This window comes from Entelurus aequoreus, linkage group LG10 (genome assembly GCF_033978785.1).
Source record: "Entelurus aequoreus isolate RoL-2023_Sb linkage group LG10, RoL_Eaeq_v1.1, whole genome shotgun sequence".
NCBI classification, from domain to species: Eukaryota; Metazoa; Chordata; class Actinopteri; order Syngnathiformes; family Syngnathidae; genus Entelurus; species Entelurus aequoreus.
In genome coordinates, this window is record NC_084740.1 from 52,286,968 (window position 1) to 52,310,349 (window position 23,382).

Consider the following 23,382-nt stretch of genomic DNA (forward strand, 5'->3'; position numbering starts at 1 on the left):
CAGTGGTTGAAAAACACCGGCTTATTTAATGCTAACCCTTTTCCATCCATCCATTTTTCTACCGCTTGCCCCTCTTGGGGTTGCAAGGGGGCTGGAGCCTATCCCAGCTGCACTCGGGCAGGGAAGGCAGGGCACACGCTGGACTTTCCCAAATCATAGCAATTACTAACACTGCACTTATGTCCACTTCCTTTTTGTATCTTGTAGTACAATTTACATCAATTCATTCTAAATGCAACAATTATCTTAATAGTCAGTTATGATTCACATTATGAGACCAAATCTTATTTTTAACAAAGTTCAAGATGTTTATCAAAATTGTTCTTCCTTGTGCTTTGTAAAACTTGTAGTTTGAGCATTCTCTTCAACTGGATCATACTGGTACATTGTTTGACTATTCATTCTGTAATTTAATTACATATACTGAAGGTTTTAAGTGTTGTACGTGCATACAAATGTTTTAAATTGGATTTTTCTCCGAGGTTATGTTTTCCTCTTTTTTTTGTACATTCTTGAGTAGCAGGTTATAGTTTGCTTTGTACATAATTTTAGCTCTTTATAAAAGCACCAAATCATTTAATTTCAGTATTTTGTATTTAATTAAATAAAGGGTCTGTATGTTCTACTCCATTCATCACATTTATCTTTAAATTAGCATCAAAACTCATCTGATGTTTGCCAACATGCCAACAACCTTAAAAACAAACAGCTGTATTACCAAATCAAAAAGCAAAATGCACATTTTTGTTTCGTGAGTGCGAGCGACCACAGAGGTAGGAAACCGTGTGTACATCGGCTTTTGATTGATTGAAACTTTTATTAGTAGATTGCACAGTTCAGTACATATTCCGTACAATTGACCACTTAATGGTAACACCCGAATACGTTTTTCAACTTGTTTAAGTCGGGGTCCACGTCCAGGGCTGTGTTTTAACATCCTAGTACTAACGCATCTGGACTGATCATTACCGTGACTATTAGAAAATAAATATATAATGTAGCAACTATCAATTGATTCCATTTATTTTTTGACAGTTAATGTCAAACTGTCACTCTCTGACTTACAAACACACACACTCACACTCAGACACAGACATAAACACACACAAATAAGAGACACACACAGTTGACAATGTCTGACATTTGTACTGAATAGAGCTCTTAAAGGCCTACTGAAAATATTTTTTTTTATTCAAACGGGGATAGCAGATCCATTCTAAGTGTCATACTTGATCATTTCGTGATTTGCCATATTTTTGCTGAAAGGATGTAGTACAGAACATCGACGATAGAGTTCTCAACTTTTGGTCGCTGATAAAAAAAAGCCTTGCCTGTACCGGAAGTAGCGTGACGTCACAGGTTGAAAGGCTCCTCACATTTCCTCATTGTTTACACCAGCAGCGAGAGCGATTCGGACCGAGAAAGCGACAATTACCCCATTAATTTGAGCGAGGATGAAAGATTCGTGGATGAGGTACGTGAGAGTGAAGGACTAGAGTGCAGTGCAGGACGTATCTTTTTTCGCTCTGACCGTAACTTAGGTACAAACTGGCTCATTGGATTCCACACTCTCTCCTTTTTCTATTGTGGATCACGGATTTGTATTTTAAACCACCTCAGATACTATATCCTCTTGAAAATAGAACGCGAAATGGACATTCACAGTGACTTTTATCTCCACAACAATACATCGGCGAAGCTCTTTAGCTACGGAGCTAACGTGATAGCATCGTGCTTAAATGCAGATAAAAACAAAATAAATAAACCCCTGACTGGAAGGATAGACAGAAGATCAACAATACTATTAAACCATGGACATGTAACTACACGGTTAATGCTTTCCTGCTTGGCGAAGCACTTTATAAGTTAACCCGGCCGTATTGGCATGTGTTGCAATGTTAAGATTTCATCATTGATATATAAACTATCAGACTGCGTGGTCGGTAGTAGTGGGTTTCAGTAGAACTTTAAATGCAGATAGAAACAAAAGAAATAGGCCCCTGACTGGAAGGATAGACAGCAGATCAACAATACTACTATCAGGAGACACCGAACCAAACACTGGACCTGTAACTAAACGGTTAATGCTGTGCCGCCTGTCGAAGCCTAGCAATGCTGTTGCTAACGACGCCATTGAAGCTAACTTAGCTACGGGAACTCGTCAGAGCTATGATAAAAACATTAGCGCTCCACCTACGCCAGCCCTCATCTGCTCATCAACACCCGTGCTCACCTGCGTTCCAGCGATCGACGGCGCGACGAAGGACTTCACCCGATCATCGATGCGGTCGGCGGCTAGCGTCGGATAGCGCGTCTGCTATCCAAGTCAAAGTCCTCCTGGTTGTGTTGCTGCAGCCAGCCGCTAATACACCGATCCCACCTACAGCTTTCTTCTTTGCAGTCTCCATTGTTCATTAAACAAATTGCAAAAGATTCACCAACACAGATGTCCAGAATACTGTGGGATTTTGCGATAAAAACAGAGCTGTTTGTATTGTGATACAATGTGTCCGAATACTTCCGTTTCAACCATTGACATCACGCGCAAACGTCATCATACATAGACGTTTTCAACCGGAAGTTTAGCGGGAAATTTAAAATTGCACTTTATAAGTTAACCCGGCCGTATTGGCATGTGTTGCAATGTTAAGATTTCATCATTGATATATAAACTATCAGACTGCGTGGTTGGTAGTAGTGGCTTTCAGTAGGCCTTTAAGATCACAAATAACATCAGAGTGGTTATAATAATAAATGAAACAAAGTTTCATCATTCACATCAAGGAAGGAAGAAGAAGAAGAAGCTCTGGTCGTAACTTCAGCCATCTTACCTTCTGACTGGCCAGCTCCTCCTTGAGTTTTGTCTGTTCCTGCTGCACGCGACACAGCTCTTCTTGCTGGCTTTGGAGGCGAAGCTGCAACTCCAAAGATTTGCCGTTAAACTCCACAGGAGAGCTCTCTGCGCTGCGAGTCTCCGCATTGCGGCCAAACTTTCCAGAGCCCATCATGTCTCGCAGCAGAGGCCTTCTGGGCCTTGACGAGTTGCGTACAAAATCAAACGCTGATCCAAAGGAATCTGAGATACACATTTTCATGACTCGTCATATTTTTTCAAGTTTCATGAAAACAATCAGTATGAGCAAAGCTTGGGTAGGTAAGTGGGACTGCACGTACGCCTGTGAGTTTCTGCATGAGGTTTCGGTTCTGGGAAATTTATGGGTTGAGCGTCCACCATCTCCCACTCCTCTGCACTGCTGTTGCCGGTGTAAAACACACTGCGTTTGCTGTCGCCTACCCTACCCGGTCGAAGCATGGACATAGAGTTCCTACCATGACACATACCAGTTAGCAGAGAGGTGGGCTCAGCTTTCTCTTGACAAAGAAGTCGCTGTGACGTCATTTGATTTAATAAAAGGTGCAACAATCAAGTTGATTGTTTGCATCCTTATACACATTACCTTGTGTCGCTGTCACACAACCAAATTGTGATCCAACGCAATGTAGCATTTATCAATTGATTTCATTAATTTTTGGACAGTTAAAGGCCTACTGAAATGAATTTTTTTTTATTTAAACGGGGATAGCAGATCCATTCTATGTGTCATACTTGATCATTTCACGATATTGCCATATTTTTGCTGAAAGGATTTAGTAGACAACATCGACGATAAAGTTCGCAACTTTTGGTCGCTGATAAAAAAAGCCTAGCCTGTACCGGAAGTAGCGTGACGTCACAGGTTGAAAGGCTCCTCACATTTCCCCATTGTTTACACCAGCAGCGAGAGCGATTCGGACCGAGAAAGCGACGATTACCCCATTAATTTGAGCGAGGATGAAAGATTCGTGGATGAGGAACGTGAGAGTGAAGGACTAGCGTGCAGTGCAGGACGTATCTTTTTTCGCTCTGACCGTAACTTAGGTACAAGGGCTCATTGGATTCCACACTTTCTCCTTTTTCTATTGTGGATCACGGATTTGTATTTTAAACCACCTCGGATACTATATCCTCTTGAAAATGAGAGTCGAGAACGCGAAATGGACATTCACAGTGACTTTTATCTCCACGACAATACATCGGTGAAGCACTTTAGCTACGGAGCTAACGTGACAGCATCGTGCTTAAATGCAGATAGAAACAAAAGAAATAAGCCCCTGACTGGAAGGATAGACAGCAGATCAACAATACTACTATCAGGAGACACAGAACCAAACACTGGACCTGTAACTACACGGTTAATGCTGTGCCGCCTGTCGAAGCCTAGCAATGCTGTTGCTAACGACGCCATTGAAGCTAACTTAGCTACGGGACCTCGTCAGAGCTATGATAAAAACATTATCTCTCCACCTACGCCAGCCCTCATCTGCTCATCAACACCCGTGCTCACCTGCGTTCCAGCGATCGACGGCGCGACGAAGGACTTCACCCGATCATTGATGCGGTCGGCGGCTAGCGTCGGATAGCGCGTCTGCTATCCTCAAAGTCCTTCTGGTTGTGTTGCTGCAGCCAGCCGCTAATACACCGATCCCACCTACAGCTTTCTTCTTTGCAGTCTCCATTGTTCATTAAACAAATTGCAAAAGATTCGCCAACACAGATGTCCAGAATACTGTGGAATTTTGCGATGAAAACAGAGCTGTTTGTATTGGATACAATGTGTCCGAATACTTCCGTTTCAACCATTGACGTCACGCGCAAACGTCATCATACATAGACGTTTTCAACCGGAAGTTTCGCGGGAAATGTAAAATTGCACTTTATAAGTTAACCCGGCCGTATTGGCATGTGTTGCAATGTTAAGATTTCATCATTGATATATAAACTATCAGACTGCGTGGTCGGTAGTAGTGGCTTTCAGTAGGCCTTTAATGTCAAGCTGTCATTATTTGACTTACAAAAACACACTGTTGTCATTTTATCTGATTGGTGTTGTTAACCACAGAAGAGGAATTGATCACAACTGTGTGCCTGATATAAGGGAAACAGTGGAATAATTTCTTCACTACAATGTCCTCGTCACAGAAAACTTGCTTTGCCAGTCCAGCAAGGACACAAAAACAAGAGCATTGAATGGTCCTAAGACATAGGACTGGATTACTTGAAATTGATTTGAACTAACCTGATCTCTGTACCAAAGTTTTTGAGGGTCAGATTGCGGGTATTTGTAGAAGCAGCAGTCCCTCTGGTTGATTGGATCCCAGCCGTTCCGCCACCTTCCGTCTTGGTCTCCGTGGTCAAGTCACTACGGACCTTTTCCATGCTGTTGCTGAGATTCTCAAAGATAAACGCATCTGTAATTCAGAGATAAAAAATATAAATAAACAGCGTTCCTCAGGACATTATACACTGGACACAACATGAGGTAGAGCTGCACAATCCAATGGCAGCCAGTACAATAAATTATTTCCCAACAAAATGTAATTATGCTCATATCATGCTTACGTTTGGTTTTAGTTTGCGCTGCATCATACTATAGAAAGTGTCTAATGTTGTTCCTTTTTATGCAGCTTAATAGTATACTCCCCCCCCCACCCCTCCCCCTTTCTCTCCCTCCCCCTTCACCTGGAGGACGATCAATATGCCTCTCTCTCCTCTCTCTCCTTGCTCTTCAACTGCAACAGCAATAATAACCAACTATTTTTCTGGTCAGTACCACAACACAGCGGACTCTGATGCTCTTTTTGGTTCCAGTGGACTACACATCATCCACCTTAATGTGAACAGCCTCTCTGGAGCCAAACTCGACCAAATCAGAGAAATGTTCCTCAACACGAAGGTAAAAATCTTGTGTTTCTCGGAAACCAAATTTGATCAAAGTATTTCTGACTCAGAGATAGAAATACAAAACTTTTCAGTTATCAGAAATGATAGGAATAAACACGGTGGGGGCGTTTGTATGTATATTCACCAGGATATTAAATACATAACTCGCACTGATCTTAACCACAATAACCTGGAATCTGTGTGGGCGGAAATCAAATTTAAAAATGCTAAGCCGGTACTAATAGGGACTGTTTATAGACCCCCTAATCAGAGTGATTTCTATGGGGCTTTGGAAGAATGCTTGGCGGGGACAGACAACATGGAGAAAATTATAACTGGGGATCTGAACACAGATATTCAACGCAAAGATGCGCCTGTCTTCAGATCCTTCAGCAAGTTTTGTAATCTGCACGGTCTTTCCCAGCTAATAGCGCTACCCACAAGGGTGTGTGATTCCACCCAATCAACCATAGATCTCATTCTCACTTCAGACCGGCCTAAAATAAAAAATAGTGGGGTCATGATCTGTGGTCTTAGCGACCACTATCTAACCTTCTGCACCCGTAAAATAGCTAAACCTAAAGCCAATGGCCACATAACAGCCCAATCCAGATCCCTCAAAAAATACTCCAATGACAATTTCAATTTAAAATTAGATGAGTGGGACTGGTCCCCTGTGCTCGCGAGCAACCTGGTCGATGTCGCTTGGGATCGCTTCAAAACGGCGTTCCTAAAGATACTAAATGACATGGCTCCCGTGAAAACAGTCAGGATCAAAGCCCGCTCGGAACCATGGATGAATCCGGACCTATTAGCTGCCATAAAAGACAGAGACAGGAAATACTCTGAATACCAAAAATGTAAAACAGAAGTAGATAAACAACCCAATAATATCAACCTCAAATTACTCCTTTCAACTCTCAAAAAGCAATGCAATAAATTAAGAAATAAGTCAACCAACCTGACTAAATCCTTAAAAAAAAATTACATTAACGACAAAATAGAGGAAAACACGAATAAGCCACGTGAGCTCTGGAAAATTCTCAACAACCAGCTTCCTGGTTGCAGCCAGAAACTTAAAACAAGACTCACCAACATCAGCATCAAGGAGGGTGACTCCCTCATTACAGACAAAATGGAGGTAGCTAGCAGACTTAACGCCTTTTTCACCAGCATAGCTGCAACTCTTGTCAACAAGCTGTCCCACCACTCTGGTCGCTTTGGTGTAGAACACATTAAAGCCTTCTACAGAAAGCTAGGAGTATCCAACAATGATTTCAAATTAGAAATGGTCACAGCTGATGAGGTGTTTAAAAAATTGAGCGCGCTCCACCCTAACAAGGCCACCGGCCTTGATAATATTCCCTCCAGATTCCTCAGGGACTCTGCCTCCATCATTGCCCCGATCATCACGCACATAATAAACCTATCAATTACACAAGGCCAAGTACCAAAAGATTTTAAGATAGCAAGAGTAACTCCCCTCTTTAAAAAAGGAAGCAAATTGGAACCTGGCAACTACCGACCTGTTTCTATTCTCAGCTCCATTTCGAAAGTAATGGAGAAAATAGTTTATGAACAGGTCGATAGTTACCTTGCCACTAATAAACTCATGTACAAATTCCAATCCGGCTTCAGAACTAACCACTCCACTGACACATGCCTTCTCTATCTGACCGACCACATCAAACATGAGGTGGACGCGGGCAAATACTGCGGCATGGTCATGCTGGACCTTCAGAAGGCCTTTGACACCGTTAACCACGCTATACTGTTGGATAAGCTCAGAGCAATCGGATTTAACAAAACCTCTTGGAGCTGGATGCAGTCTTACTTGGAGGGGAGGGAGCAGGTGGTAGAGGTGAACGGCACCGTGTCCCCCCCCCTCTCGGTGAGCTGTGGAGTCCCCCAAGGCAGTATATTGGGACCTTTACTGTTCCTAATATACATAAACGACATGTCATCGGCATGTGACTGTGAATTGTTTTTGTTTGCGGATGACTCTGCCCTGCTGGTATCCGGCAAGGACAAGTCACAGGTGGAGAAAATCCTCAGTGCTGAGCTCTGTAGAACTTGCACCTGGCTCGCTGACAACAAGCTATCCATCCACTTGGGTAAAACAGAATCCATCCTGTTTGGGTCCCACATCAAACTTAAGAGAGTCAATCACTTCACCATAAAAGTAGGTGACAGTGTCATCACCAGGAAAGATGAGGTCACCTACCTAGGTTCCATTCTAGAGGCTAACCTTTCCTGTGATAAAATGGCAACCAAGGTAATCAAAAAGGTTAACCAACGAACGAGATTTCTCTACAGAATTTCCTCTCTGGTCAACAAAAGCACCTTGAGGATTCTGGCGGGAACTCTCGTTCAACCCTTTTTCGATTACGCATGCACCTCCTGGTACCCTAGCACCTCCAAAACCCTCAAATCTAAACTCCAAACATCTCAGAACAAGCTAGTCAGGTTACTTCTAGACCTCCACCCCAGATCCCACCTCACTCCTACCCACTTCTCTAAAGTGGGCTGGCTCAAGGTGGAGGACAGAGTTAAACAACTTGCACTGAGCCTAGTTTATAAAATCCGCTACACCTCCCTGATACCGAAGTACATGTCAAACTACTTCCTTAACGTAAATGACCGCCATAACCACAACACCAGGGGGTGCTCCACTAACCACGTTAAACCCAGATTCCGAACTAACAAAGGTCTTAACTCATTCTCTTTCTATGCCACATCAATGTGGAATGCGCTCCCAACAGGTATAAAAGAAAGGGCATCTCTATCCTCCTTCAAAACCGCTATAAAAGTTCACCTCCAGGCAGCTACAACCCTAAACTAACACCCTCCCCGGATTGCTAATAATCAAATGTAAACAATCAAATGCAGATTCTTTTTCTTATGCCTTCTGATCTCTCTCTCTCTCTCTCTCTCTCTATGTCCACTACCCCCCCCCCACCCCCCCTCCACACTCCTGATTGTAAATAATGTAAATAATTCAATGTGATTATCTTGTGTGATGACTGTATTATGATGATAGTATATATGATAGTATATATCTGTATCATGAATCAATTTAAGTGGACCCCGACTTAAACAAGTTGAAAAACTTATTCGGGTGTTACCATTTAGTGGTCAATTGTACGGAATATGTACTTCACTGTGCAACCTACTAATAAAAGTCTCAATCAATCAATCAATCAAAAGGCTAAATATTACAAACAGCTCTCGCCACTATAAAAAAAACATACTGTATTGGTAAATGAATGCTTGTGAACGTTAGTACAGTACGGTTTATCTATTTTTTGGCCAGTGAGTGTGTGTGCAGTGTTTTGGAGATTAGATTGTACTGACCTTGAATGAATTCCAAAAAAAGAGAAGGGTATTTTTATTTGTGCTCTTTTCAGCATGAAAAAAATGCAATGTGTCGCTTTTATCAGTGCAGCATAACAAGTAGTAAATGACATCTAGCAGAGGGAAGGTGACTAATAGTGCAATAATAACACAATGTCACAACACCCAAAGTGAGACTTTTACACACATCTTATTAAAATGTTACACATTAGGCCCCTTTGTTAAAGGCCTACTGAAAGCCACTACTACCAACCACGCAGTCTGATAGTTTATACATCAATGATGAAATCTTAACATTGCAACACATGCCAATACGGCCGGGTTAACTTATAAAGTGCAATTTAAATTTCCCGCTAAACTTCCGGTTGAAAACGTCTATGTATGATGACGTATGCGCGTGACGTCACAGAGAGAACGGAAGTATTGGTACCCCATTGAATCCAATACAAAAAAGCTCTGTTTTCATCTCAAAATTCCACAGTATTCTGGACGTCTGTGTTGGTGAATCTTTTGCAATTTATTTAATGAACAATGAAGACTGCAAAGAAGAAAGTTGTAGGGGGGGATCGGTGTATTAGCGGCGGACTGCAGCAACACAACCAGGAGGACTTTGAGATGGATAGCAGACGCGCTAGCCGCCGACCTCACCTTGACTTCCTCCGTCTCCGGGCCGCCGACCGCATATATGATCGTCGCTCCGTCGATCGCTGGAACGCAGGTGAGCACGGGTGTTGAGCAGATGAGAACTGGCGTAGGTGGATAGCTAATGTTTTTAGCATAGCTCTGTGAGGTCCCGTTGCTAAGTTAGCTTCAATGGCGTCGTTAGCAACAGCATTGTTAAGCTTCGCCAGCCTGGAAAGCATTAACCGTGTAGTTACATGTCCATGGTTTAATAGTATTGTTGATTTTCTGTCTATCCTTCCAGTCAGGGGTTTATTTCTTTTGTTTCTATCTGCATTTAAGCACGATGCTATCACGTTAGCTCCGTAGCTAAAGAGCTTCACCGATGTATTGTTGTGGAGATAAAATTCACTGTGAATGTCCATTTCGCGTTCTCGACTCTCATTTTCAAGAGGATATAGTATCCGAGGTGGTTTAAAATACAAATCCGTGATCCACAATAGAAAAAGGAGAAAGTGTGGAATCCAATGAGCCCTTTTACCTAAGTTACGGTCAGAGCGAAAAAAGATACGCCCTGCACTGCACTCTAGTCCTTCACTCTCACGTTCCTCATCCAAGAATCTTTCATCCTCGCTCAAATTAATGGGGTAATCGTCGCTTTCTCTGTCCGAATCGCTCTCGCTGCTGGTGTAAACAATGGGGAAATGTGAGTAGCCTTAAAACCTGTGACGTCACGCTACTTCCGGTACAGGCAAGGCTTTTTTTTATCAGCGACCAAAAGTTGCGAACTTTATCGTCGATGTTCTCTACTAAATCCTTTCAGCAAAAATATGGCAATATCGCAAAATGATCAAGTATGACACATAGAATGGACCTGCTATCCCCGTTTAAATAAGAACATTTCATTTCAGTAGGCCTTTAATCACCAGTGTCTCAAAGGGCTGCACAAGCCACAACGACATCCTCTGCTCAGATACCACATCAGCGCAAGAAAAAACTCAACCATTAGGGGTAATGAGAAACCTTGGAAGGGAACGCAGATGTGGGGAACCACCCCAGGTGACCGGTGCATCGGATGCCCAGTGGATACAGTTAATAATGGGAGCTTAATAACCAGGAAGCAAAATGAACAGAAAGGGGTAAACGTGGCCGGAAGTAAATAAAAGCAGCTTACCCAGGTGGTCTGGATAGTAGAGGACCTATAGGAAATATAATGGATGCTCCGTTAACAATAGATGAAATAACAAGAGTTATATTACGAGCATCACAATAATCTCCTGGTAAGGACAAGGTGTGTTACAGCATGCTTAAGCACATGGGGCCTCAAGATGCCATGACAGCTCTAGGATACTCTAAATAAGTATGGGAGGTTGGAACTTTGCCTCAAAGTTGGAAAGAGGCGGTCATTGTCCTGGTTAGCAAAAGCCAGGGAAAGATCTTACTAACCCAAGCAATTATAGACCTGTACTGTAGCTCTCACCTTCCACTTGGGGAAAATCATGGAGAGGATGATAACTGCGAGGCTGGTGTATTTTGGGGGAGGGTAAAAGGATTATATGTGCCTACCAAAGTGGGTTTAGGAGAGAAAAGGGAACTATGGATCCTGTAACAAGTTTGAAAGCGGATATAAGGAAAGCTCAGGTTAAAAAAGAGTCAGTGTTGGCAGTATTTGTTTGATGTAGAAAATGCTTACAACATGGTTTGGAAGGGTTAATGTGTATCTCGGGTTGAACTTGGAGATAGATATTTTTTACTAAATAGATAAATACAAGACAAGTTAGAGTTGGGTCAGAGCTGTCGCGTGGTAGAGAGCAGAAACTCTAATTCCAATACAGCAGACGGAAGTAATGCACCATTAACGTTGAGTGCCCCGCTATTTAACAAGAATAAAGGAAGGAATTAAGGAAAACACATTGCTTGCAGTAGTGGCAGAAACCACATGGGAGGGTCTTGTTTAAAGGCCTACTGAAATGAGATTTTTTTATTTAAACGGGGATAGCAGATCCATCCTATGTGTCATACTTGATCATTTCGCGATATTGCCATATTTTTGCTGAAAGGATTTAGTAGAGAACATCGACGATAAAGTTTGCAACTTTTGGTCGCTGATAAAAAAAAAGCCTTGCCTGTACCGGAAGTAGCGTGACGTCGCAGGTTGAAAGGCTCCTCACATTTCCCCATTGTTTACACCAGCAGCGAGGGCATCTCTATCCTCCTTCAAAACCGCAATAAAAGTTCACCTCCAGGCAGCTACAACCCTAAACTAACACCCTGCCCGGATTGCTTATAATCAAATGTAAACAATCAAATGCAGATACTTTTTGTTTTTCTTATGCCTTCTGATCCCTCTCTCTCTCTCTCTATGTCCACTACTTGATGTCCATATCCTCCCCCCAACCCCTCCACACCCCTGATTGTAAATAATGTAAATAATTCAATGTGATTATCTTATGTGATGACTGTATTATGATGATAGTATATATGATAGTATATATCTGTATCATGAATCAATTTAAGTGGACCCCGACTTAAACAAATTGAAAAACTTATTCGGGTGTTACCATTTAGTGGTCAATTGTACGGAATATGTACTTCACTGTGCAACCTACAAATAAAAGTCTCAATCAATCAAAAAAAGCGATTCGGACCGAGAAAGCGACGATTACCCCATTAATTTGAGCGAGGATGAAAGATTTGTGGATGAGGAACATGAGAGTGAAGGACTAGAGTGCAGTGTAGGACGTATCTTTTTTTGCTCTGACCGTAACTTAGGTAAAAGACGTATCTTTTTTCGCTCTGACCGTAACTTAGGTAAAAGGGCTCATTGGATTCCACACTTTCTCCTTTTTCTATTGTGGATCACGGATTTGTATTTTAAACCACCTCGGATACTCTATCCTCTTGAAAATGAGAGTCGAGAACGCGAAATGGACATTCACAGTGACTTTTATCTCCACGACAATACATCGGTGAAGCACTTTAGCTACGGAGCTAACGTGATAGCATCGTGCTTAAATGCAGATAGAAACAAAAGAAATAAGCCCCTGACTGGAAGGATAGACAGAAGATCAACAATACTACTATCAGGAGACACCGAACCAAACACTGGACCTGTAACCACACGGTTAATGCTGTGCTGCCTGTCGAAGCCTAGCAATGCTGTTGCTAACGACGCCATTGAAGCTAACTTAGCTATCGGACCTCGTCAGAGCTATGCTAAAAACATTAGCGCTCCACCTACGCCAGCCCTCATCTGCTCATCAACACCTGTGCTCACCTGCGTTCCAGCGATCGACGGCGCGACGAAGGACTTCACCCGATCATCGATGCGGTCGGCGGCTAGCGTCGGATAGCGCATCTGCTATCCAAGTCAAAGTCCTCCTGGTTGTGTGGCTGCAGCCAGCCGCTAATACACCGATCCCACCTACAGCTTTCTTCTTTGCAGTCTCCATTGTTCATTAAACAAATTGCAAAAGATTCACCAACACAGATGTCCAGAATACTGTGGAATTTTGAGATGAAAACAGAGCTGTTTGTATTGTGATACAATGTGTCCGAATACTTCCGTTTCAACCATTGACGTCACGCGCATACGTCATCATACATAGACGTTTTCAACTAGAAGTTCCCCAGGAATTTTAAAATTGCACTTTATAAGTTAACCAGGCCGTATTGGCATGTGTTGCAATGTTAAGATTTCATCATTGATATATAAACTATCAGACTGCGTGGTCGGTAGTAGTGGCTTTCAGTAGGCCTTTAAATAACTATGTTTCTTCCAGGGTGCATCAATAAGCCATTTACGGGTACTTTTATTTAATTGACATAATTTTTTAACATTTCATAAACGCTCAGTTTTGTTCTGGCTAATTTGACAGTGCACAGCTGTGTGAGCAAAGCAGTCAGGGAGGAAAGTGTCAATAGCTGGGTTGAATATGACGTCACATCCGTTTTTCTTCTTCGCAACCTAATTCACCTGATGGTCAAGCAGTTTGAGTGTAGCATTAAAACAAATGAGAGTGAGTGGAGAGTTTGAGCAGGAAATGCTGTAATACTGTTCTGCTCTTTGGTGTTCCATTCGTTCAAATAGAGAGAAAGAAATGGCTCTTAAAGACATCACTTTCATCATCTCATGGAATACAATCGGTCCATGCTTGTGTCTGCAACGATCACTTTGTAGAATGTTTATTTGAACATTTGATTTGTTTGAGAAACTTTCTGTGATACAATTGAGTTTATTCTCTACTATATTTGTAGTGTTTGATAGCAGAACTAAACGTAAGAAAAGGGCATGATATCGCATTAGTTTGTGTTCTTTTGTGGTTGCTATGCCTAAATATAATTACAAAGACCTGGTTGTGCGAATAAACTAACGTCATGTTAATCTTAGTAATAAATACTGTGATTGTTGGTCCAATCCATCGTATTTTTGTTGTTTATTTTCATACCAGAAACTAAAATCTTACATTGTTGTGCAGTAGAGCCAAGTGCTTTATTCCACACGGATGACCAAATTATAACGTCTTTGGTGCTATTTGTTAGCATCAAGACAATATCCTTAAAGGCCTACTGAAACCCACTACTACCGACCACACAGACTGATAGTTTATATATCAATGATGAAATCTTAACATTGCAACACATGCCAATACAGCCGGGTTAACTTATGAAGTGCAATTTTAAATTTCCTGGGAAATATCTTGCTGAAAACGTCTCGGTATGATGACGTTTGCGCGTGACGTCACGAATTGTGCGGAAGTATTGGGACACCATTGTGGCCATCTATTAAGTCGTCTGTTTTCACCGCAAAATTCCACAGTATTCTGGACATCTGTGTTGGTGAATCTTTTGCAATTTGTTTAACGGACAATGGAGACTGCAAAGAAGAAAGCTGTAGGTGGGATCGGTGTATTAGCGGCTGGCTGCAGCAACACAACCAGGAGGACTTTGAGTTGGATAGCAGACGCGCTACCGTGAGTACGCAGCTTTCTTCCAAACATTTGATCGCTTGCCCGTCCGTGCGTGCCGCTATGTGCATGTCACGTACGTAACTTTGGGGAAATATATGTGCTGTATGAACTTTGCGGAAGTGAACGGTACTTTGGGCTGTGGGATTGAGTGTGTTGTGCGGGTGTTTGAGTTGTATTGACAGGTTGTATGGACGGGAGGGGGGAGGTGTTTGTTATGCGGGATTCATTTGTGGCATATTAAATATAAGCCTGGTTGTGTTGTGGCTAATAGAGTATATATATGTCTTGTGTTTATTTACTGTTTTAGTCATTCCCAGCTGAATATCAGGTCCCACCCGCCTCTCACAGCATCTTCCCCATCTGAATCGCTTCCACTGCCCTCTAATCCTTCACTTTCACTTTCCTCATCCACAAATCTTTCATCCTCGCTCAAATTAATGGGGTAATCGTCGCTTTCTCGGTCCGAATCGCTCACGCTGCTGGCGCCCATGATTGAAAACAATGTGCAGATGTGAGGAGCTCTACAACCTGTGACGTCACGCTACTTCCGGTACAGGCAAGGCTTTTTTAATCAGCAACCAAAAGTTGCGAACTTTATCGTCGATGTTCTCTACTAAATCCTTTCAGCAAAAATATGGCAATATCGCGAAATGATCAAGTATGACACATAGAATGGATCTGCTATCCCCGTTTAAATAAGAAAATCTCATTTCAGTAGGCCTTTAATAGTACTAATAAATTACATGAATACATCTCTCGTAGGCTCAACAGCATATAATGAACCTTGATATGGCTAGCAAACATTGCTGAACAACAGGGACATCTATAGCTAATTAATGAGACAAAATATGAACTTCACATCATAAAAACAACTTCAGACATGAATTCTAGATTAGACTAATATTTATAGCAGGAAATCAACTGAAAACAAACATCTCCTTTTTCTCACTAGCGTCACGATCACAGCAGCACGGCACTCGTTATGTCAATCAAGTACAGTACTTAGCGATGCACCAATAAATCCAACTTTGTCTTTCACTGATTAATGTTTAATTGGTGGACCCCTCAGATATAAAGATAGGATGTGCCTCCAGTCTTTTCTTCTCTAAATACTGTGAGGGTCAAAGGAAGTGAGGTCGTAGCGAGCTTTAATGTCTTGGTGATGATGAATGGTTTTAATCTTATAAAAAAAACATTTTCCACTCCATCCCATTTTAAATATTTTTTTTTATGATCACTTATATATTTGCCTCTAAACCTTTCAAAATACGCCCAAATCTGATTCAGGTAAATAAACAGTAGCCTAATGGAACTCTAGACCATCGCCTGAAACCCAGAAACGTGCCTCTAGGTCACGTGATTGAAACCCAGCTATGCCGATTATCCAACGCTGCTTAGTTATAACTGGTATAAAAGTTACATAATAAAAAATATGTTAATTTTTAATGTCTTCTGATCATGTAAAGATGGAGTTTGTTAATGCCTTTTTTGTGAGAAAAATGTTTTGCACTTTTTGTTCGACCAGGTTATTGTCATTTTGCCACTGTGGTTTTTGTTGAAACAGTAATCATTTATGTGCATGAAAAATCCCCATTCCAATAGAGGGTATATCTTTTGGTGTTTATTAAATGATATTATTATTTTTGTTAAACTCTCATTACATTAATTTGTTTCCAGTGTTTTGTCCCTCATTTAGTACATGGTACCACAACTTTGCAAGTTAAAAGAAATGTTAAAAAGCCAGACAGAGGGCATGGTTCTAGTTTGTGTTTATTATAGTAAACAATCAAACCGAGGATTTATTCTCTGCCTATTTGTTTGGAGGTAAGTTTTACATTGAGGTTAAGTATGTATTTATATATGTAGTGTTGATGTAGCAATCTACTTTTTCCGTGTAACTTGTAGTGTAGCTTGCTACAATTCTGCGGGATAGCTTCCCCTGTAGAGCTAAAATACATTTAATCCAGATTAAAGGTGCCAGATGTAGTAATGTGGCCAGAAATGGTACTGCAATCACTGTCAAAATGATGTAGTCCCCTCCCACTCTCTGTGACTGAGGTTGCCAGATACAAGTAATAAGAAAACATAAATGCCTTACTTACCTATCAAGGAGGAAATTAGCAAGTTTGGCATCAGATAAAAAAAATCTTCCCCGCCTTCAATTGTCTCTATCTTTCAAAGGCATCCCGATACAAATCCTCGTTTTGTCATGAATAAGTTGAGAATCGTGACGACGCCTTTTAGATTTACTAAAGTCTGACATGTTTAGTAACTTTACCAGTGGCAGTAGCTAGACGAAGAGGGCGGTGCGTAACTGGCAACACTCACTGACTTTCTAATTGGTCAAACGGTGGAGGGCGGGGCATTGAAATGAAAACAATGACAATTTTTCGGGGCTGTAAATCTAATATTGAAATAAGCATATCCCGGCTGAACTACCGTTATCAGCAGTGACGTGCAGTCAGGGGAGGAAGGTGAGGCGGGGCCTCACGTGCCATCATGGAAAGAAAAAAAAATGTAAAAAGAAAAAAAATTAATTAAATTGTTATATGTATCCAGTGATTATACTATAACGTTATTTTCCATTTAACTTCACCAGTTTTAGATTATTTTTATTCAAAATCGCTGAATTTTCACATTTTCTGTTCAAATACTGAGAAGAGACTTGTGGTGAGTCACCAGCCAGTTGAGCCTCGCCATGGATTGCGCAATGACTCGGCTAATTGCTGGCCTGCTGTGCAGTGAGACCGTATTGCTATATGAATTATGTTATACATTTCCATAGTTTAGTTAGCTGAGGTATATAATGTACAGTGTATTTTGTCAACAACTGTATGTGTGTAACGTATTTCTTGCGCTGAGCAATCATAAAACGGCTGCGAAGACGCACTGGGTGAGGCTCGCAGTAATCCCGCCTCCTGGTGGTAGAGGGCGGTAGTGATCCCAGAGATCATTCTTGCGACTACTCGGCTGCAGAAGAAGTGACAACAAGCAGCAACAGTTAGCAGCGATCGTTTATTTTTTCCTCTTGCCTGGACTTTTAACATGGAGGATTACATATCTAAAATAAAACAGTTTTCTAAACTGGACTTTCAATCGAAGCAGGAGGTAATAATTAAAGGATCATCTCCATTGAGACAGAGAGACTTTTTAAACTGAAGAAAGCTAAGGAAGACTTCTATAAACAAGTTATCGACGCTTTTGTTTAAAAGGAGCGGCGCATGGACTTCATTTATAAGTAAAGGTAAGACCATAATAACGTTTTTTTAATTAAATGTGCTTTTTTGTGTGCTACAGTTTGTATGTGTAAAGTTAAAGTTAAGTTAAAGTACCAATGATTGTCAAACACACTAGGTGTGGTGAAATGTGTCCTCTGCATTTGACCCATCCCCTTGCTCACCCCCTGGGAGGTGAGGGGAGCAGTGGGCAGCAGCGGCGCAGCGCCCGGGAATAATTTTTGGTGATTTAACCCCCAATTCCAACCCTTGATGCTGAGCGCCAAGCAGGGAAAAATGCTGGTATGAGCTTTTAAACATAACCCGTTAACTGCTGCCAATCAAATGGTGAATAAGATACTCTTTAGGGTTGTCACTCTGACTGTGATGAAGTCGGTGCCTCACCAGCCATGAACCTCACCGCACGTTACTGGTTATCAGTTATAAAGTTATTCGAAAAGAACACGATTTATTTATGCCTTTTGACATATCAGGGCCCTTTAATGATGACTTGACATGAAATTATTACATATGGCACCTTTAACTAGTAGCTAAAAATGTAGTAAGCTAAGATACATGTAATCAAAATGCTTAGCAAAAGCTTAGCTTACTACATTTTCCAAGTTAGCTTGGCCATCACGGACATTGTTATTGTACATCATGCACATTTGGTTTCTACATTTTCTCTTGGTAGTAATGTTGGATGTTGTGCGCATATCAAGCAATCAGACACTAATGTTACCTTTGTGGGTGGGTATGACACACACCCATTACTGTGTGCAATTACCTACCATTGTCTTTGCCTACAAGACCACATAGAGGGTGGGCCAGGATAGGAGAGCTCAAACTGTCTCTCTGTCCACAGCCTCTTGAGTTGCTGAACTCCCAGCGCTTCTGCTGGAGTTGCTGCAGCCAGAAGTGCATCATCGGCTTGCTGGGGGCCTGCAAACAACAACACTTTTTTCAATGTTACTATGTTTTATCAGACTTTAAGGATGGATGCAATGGATCGTACTGAGAGTTGTTTCTAATATTTTGCTTGGACTACTTAGCTACATGAGGTGGACAAATATTAGACACTACTGTCAATATGATGCACTGCAGTTGTACATAATTGCAAATCAATAACAAACATTTTATTACATTAATACTGCCCTATTTCAGGAAAGTTGTATTCTGCTGTATTGGGAACTGTTGTGTGCTACTAAGAGTATGTTTGTGCTGTGTTGGGTTCAATTCAAAGGTCAAAGTCGCCATTCTGTTTGGGAAATATAATTGTTTGCTTCTTCCTACTCCTTTTCGGACATAATGTGAAATGATATGAAATTGTGTGATGTATTATTCTGTAAGTGTGTCCATGTTCGAAATAAACTAAAGAAAGAAAGAAAGAAAATGCTAGTTTTTGCCATTGCCCGACACCTGTACAAAACATTTCATAGGTTGTACAAAAGTAATATTTTACTTGAAAATTAAAAGGCAAATCTATAAAATGTTCAGAATTAACACAACTAGGGGAAGATGCCAAAAGCAAATTGTAGAAACATTCTCCATCATGGCATGGTTTATTTGTTACATGTAGGAACATCACATGTTTACACTTGCATAATTCAACATGTTGGAAAAGGAGTAGGACAAAGCAGAGCGTGTTTAATCCTAATTACTGATAGGTTGTTCACTTTCAGTTTAATATGTTAACACTAAGTGTTGGGTTTTCCATTGTTCAATAGAAAGAGAAAATAATATTTACTGTGTTGAAATATTATTAGCAATTATGCTGCGATAAAGAAAATGGAAAAACAAAGACAAAAAGGGAAATAAGTTGACTTTTAACAAATAAATAAGTCAACAAAATGAATGAATACATAGGGTCCGTGTACCTTCCGTTCATTCATTCATTCATTTAAGTCCCATCTTAAAACTCATTTGTATACTCTAGCCTTTAAATAGACCCCCCTTTTTTAGACCAGTTGATCTGCCGTTTTCTTTTCTCCTTTGCCCCCTCGCCGGGTTATTCCGGTTCCGGTGACCATGGATGAGGTGCTGGCTGTCCAGAGTTGGGACCCGGGGTGGACCGCTCGCCTGTGCATCGGTTGGGGACGTCTCTGCGCTACTGACCTGTCTCCGCTCGGGATGGTCTCCTGCTGGCCCCACTATGGACTGGACTCTCACTGTTATGTTGGATCCACTAGGGACTGTACTTAGAGGGGGCGTTACCCACATATGCGATCCTCCCCAAGGTTTCTCATATTCACATCGACGTCCCTTGTGTGGGCTCTGTGCCGAGGATGTTGTTGTGGCTTGTGCAGCCCTTTGAGACTTTTGTGATTTAGGGCTTTATAAATAAACATTGATTGATTGATTCTTTTCCAGGCCGTTTTTTGATTTTTACTATTCATGGCAAACTTGAAAACAAACAAAAAAGGGTTGATTTTCATTAAAATATTGCTATAAAATTTTATTTTGTGCTGTTTTCCTTTTATGGATTTGTATTGTTCCAGATAAACACAAAAATCCAATTCATGTTTATCCAAAATGCAAAAATGCGTGTTTATCTGTGTGATGACAAATTGAACCAGAGGCAGTATTTTAGCTTTTCCTTCGTGTTTAGCATGTTTTTAGCATAACGCTAACACCTTTGTTCAGCAGGAGTCCTATTGTTGTTTTTAAAAAAGTGTCATTAAATAGTTGTCCAACTTTTGTTTCAGAAATAAAAATAGAAAACATTTGTTTTTTGATTTGCCTTTGAGAATTCGAAATCGAATGAACGGGAGGTACACGGACCACATAGGATAGAATAGAAGACTAAACAATTGACAGACATACTGTCTATATAAATAAATGCAGAATATAGATTAAACAGTTACTACTTAAAGGCCTACTGAAAGCCACTACTACCGACCACGCAGTTCTGATAGTTTATATATCAATGTTGAAATCTTAACATTGCAACACATGCCAATACGGCCGGGTTAATTTATAAAGTGCAATTTTAAATTTCCCGGGAAACTTCCGGTTGAAAACGTCTATGTATGATGACGTATGCGCGTGACGTCAATGGTTGAAGCGGAAGTATTGGGACACATTGTATCCCAATACAAACAGCTCTGTTTTCATCGCAAAATTCCACAGTATTCTGGACATCTGTGTTGGTGAATCTTTTGCAATTTGTTAAATGAACAATGAAGACGGCAAAGAAGAAAGCTGTATTAGCGGCTGGCTGCAGCAACACAACCAGGAGGACTTTGACTTGGATAGCAGACGCGCTATCCCACGCTAGCCGCCGACCGCATCGATGATCGGATGAAGTCCTTCGTCGCGCCGTCGATCGCTGGAACGCAGGTGAGCACGGGTGTTGATGAGCAGACGAGGGCTGGCGTAGGTGGAGAGATAATATTTTAGCATAGCTCTGTCGAGGTTCCGTAGCTAAGTTAACTTCAATGGCGTCATTAGCAACAGCATTGCTAGGCTTCGCCAGGTTGGACAGCATTAACCGTGTGGTTACAGGTCCAGAGTTTGGTAGTATTGTTGATCTTCTGTCTATCCTTCCAGTCAGGGGCTTATTTCTTTTGTTTCTATCTGCATTTAAGCACGATGCTATCACGTTAGCTCCGTAGCTAAAGTGCTTCGCCGATGTATTGTCGTGGAGATAAAAGTCACTGTGAATGTCCATTTCGCGTTCTCGACTCTCATTTTCAAGAGGATATAGTATCCGAGGTGGTTTAAAATACAAATCCGTGATCCACAATAGAAAAAGGAGAAAGTGTGGAATCCAATGAGCCCTTGTACTTAAGTTACGGTCAGAGCGAAAAAAGATGTGTCCTGCACTGCACTCTAGTCCTTCACTCTCACGTTCCTCATCCACAAATCTTTCATCCTCGCTCAAATTAATGGGGTAATCGTCGCTTTCTCGGTCCGAATCGCTCTCGCTGCTGGTGTAAACAATGGGGAAATGTGAGGAGCCTTTCAACCTGCGACGTCACGCTACTTCCGGTACAGGCAAGGCTTTTTTTATCAGCGACCAAAAGTAGCGAACTTTATCGTCGATGTTCTCTACTAAATCCTTTCAGCAAAAATATGGCAATATCGCGAAATGATCAAGTATGACACATAGAATGGATCTGCTATCCCCGTTTAAATAAGAAAAGTTAATTTCAGTAGGCCTTTAATGATGATAAATGAATGAAATAAATTGCTTGATAATGTTGAAGCTGTATTATTTATTTCCAATTCCAGTTCTTCTTGTTCAACAATATTTTAGTAGTGTTACCGAAAGGGACAAGCGGTAGAAAATGGATGGATGGATGTATAGTAGTAGTAAGTAGTGTTGTTGTTGTAAGTGTAGGTGACTTTATTTCATCAGGCGGCATCCGTCATTGTCTGTATGTTGTGCCTTTCATTTTCCTTGTGATTGAGACGATGTTTGTCCAATTCCTTGATGTCTTTGACCACAAGTACTTTTGCTCTTCATTAGTAACTTGATATTTCCTTTGCAGTTGGCGCCCCAAGCGCCTTCAAATACCGCCTGCTTTTTTTTTAAAGGTACAACACGAACCGAGACCTTGGATTAAGGTTAGTGTGTTTATTCCAATACCTTTTATATATAAGGTTGTTTAAATTAGTGGTTCTCAAATGGGGGTACGCGTACCCCTGGGGGTACTTGAAGGTATGCCAAGGGGTGAGTGAGATTTTTTTTAAATATTCTAAAAATAGCAACAATTCAAAAATTCTTTATAAATATATTTATTGAATAATACTTCAACAAAATATGAATGTAAGTTCATAAACTGAACATCAAATCAAGTAGGCTATTCCATTCATTACCATAAACCCAGAGTTTCCCCCATGCCATGATGGTTTGACCCTCACTAAAATGTCAGTCAAAAAGAACTGTGAGAAGAAATGCAACAATGCAATATTCAGTGTTGACAGCTAGATTTTTTGTGGACATGTTCCATAAATATTGATGTTAAAGATTTCTTTTTTTGTGAAGAAATGTTTAGAATTAAGTTCATGAATCCAGATGGATCTCTAATACAATCCCCAAAGAGGGCACTTTAAGTTGATGATTACTTCTATGTGTAGAAATCTTTATTTATAATTGAATCACTTGTTTATTTTTCAACAAGTTTTTAGTTATTTTTATATCTTTTTTTCCAAATAGTTCAAAAAAGACCACTACAAATGAGCAATATTTTGCACTGTTATACAATTTAATAAAACAGAAACTGATGACATAGTGCTGTATTTCACTTCTTTATCTCTTTTTTTCCAACCAAAAATGCTTTGCTCTGATTACGGGGGTACTGGAATTATAAAAATGTTCGCAGGGGGTACATCACTGAAAAAAGGTTGAGAAACCACTGGTCTAAATAATACCCAAAGATGGCAGTTTTTGACTAACTACTTCATTGTTCATGAGATCCGTAATTGTTTAATAATGAGGTACAGTTCATTAGGTATG

General features: G+C 40.9%; 1 pseudogene; it reads right to left on the bottom strand.

The window, feature by feature from the left end:
- LOC133659163 (TBC1 domain family member 2B-like) overlaps nucleotides 1-23,382 on the bottom strand; it is a 57,232-nt pseudogene that overhangs the window by 22,180 nt on the left and 11,670 nt on the right.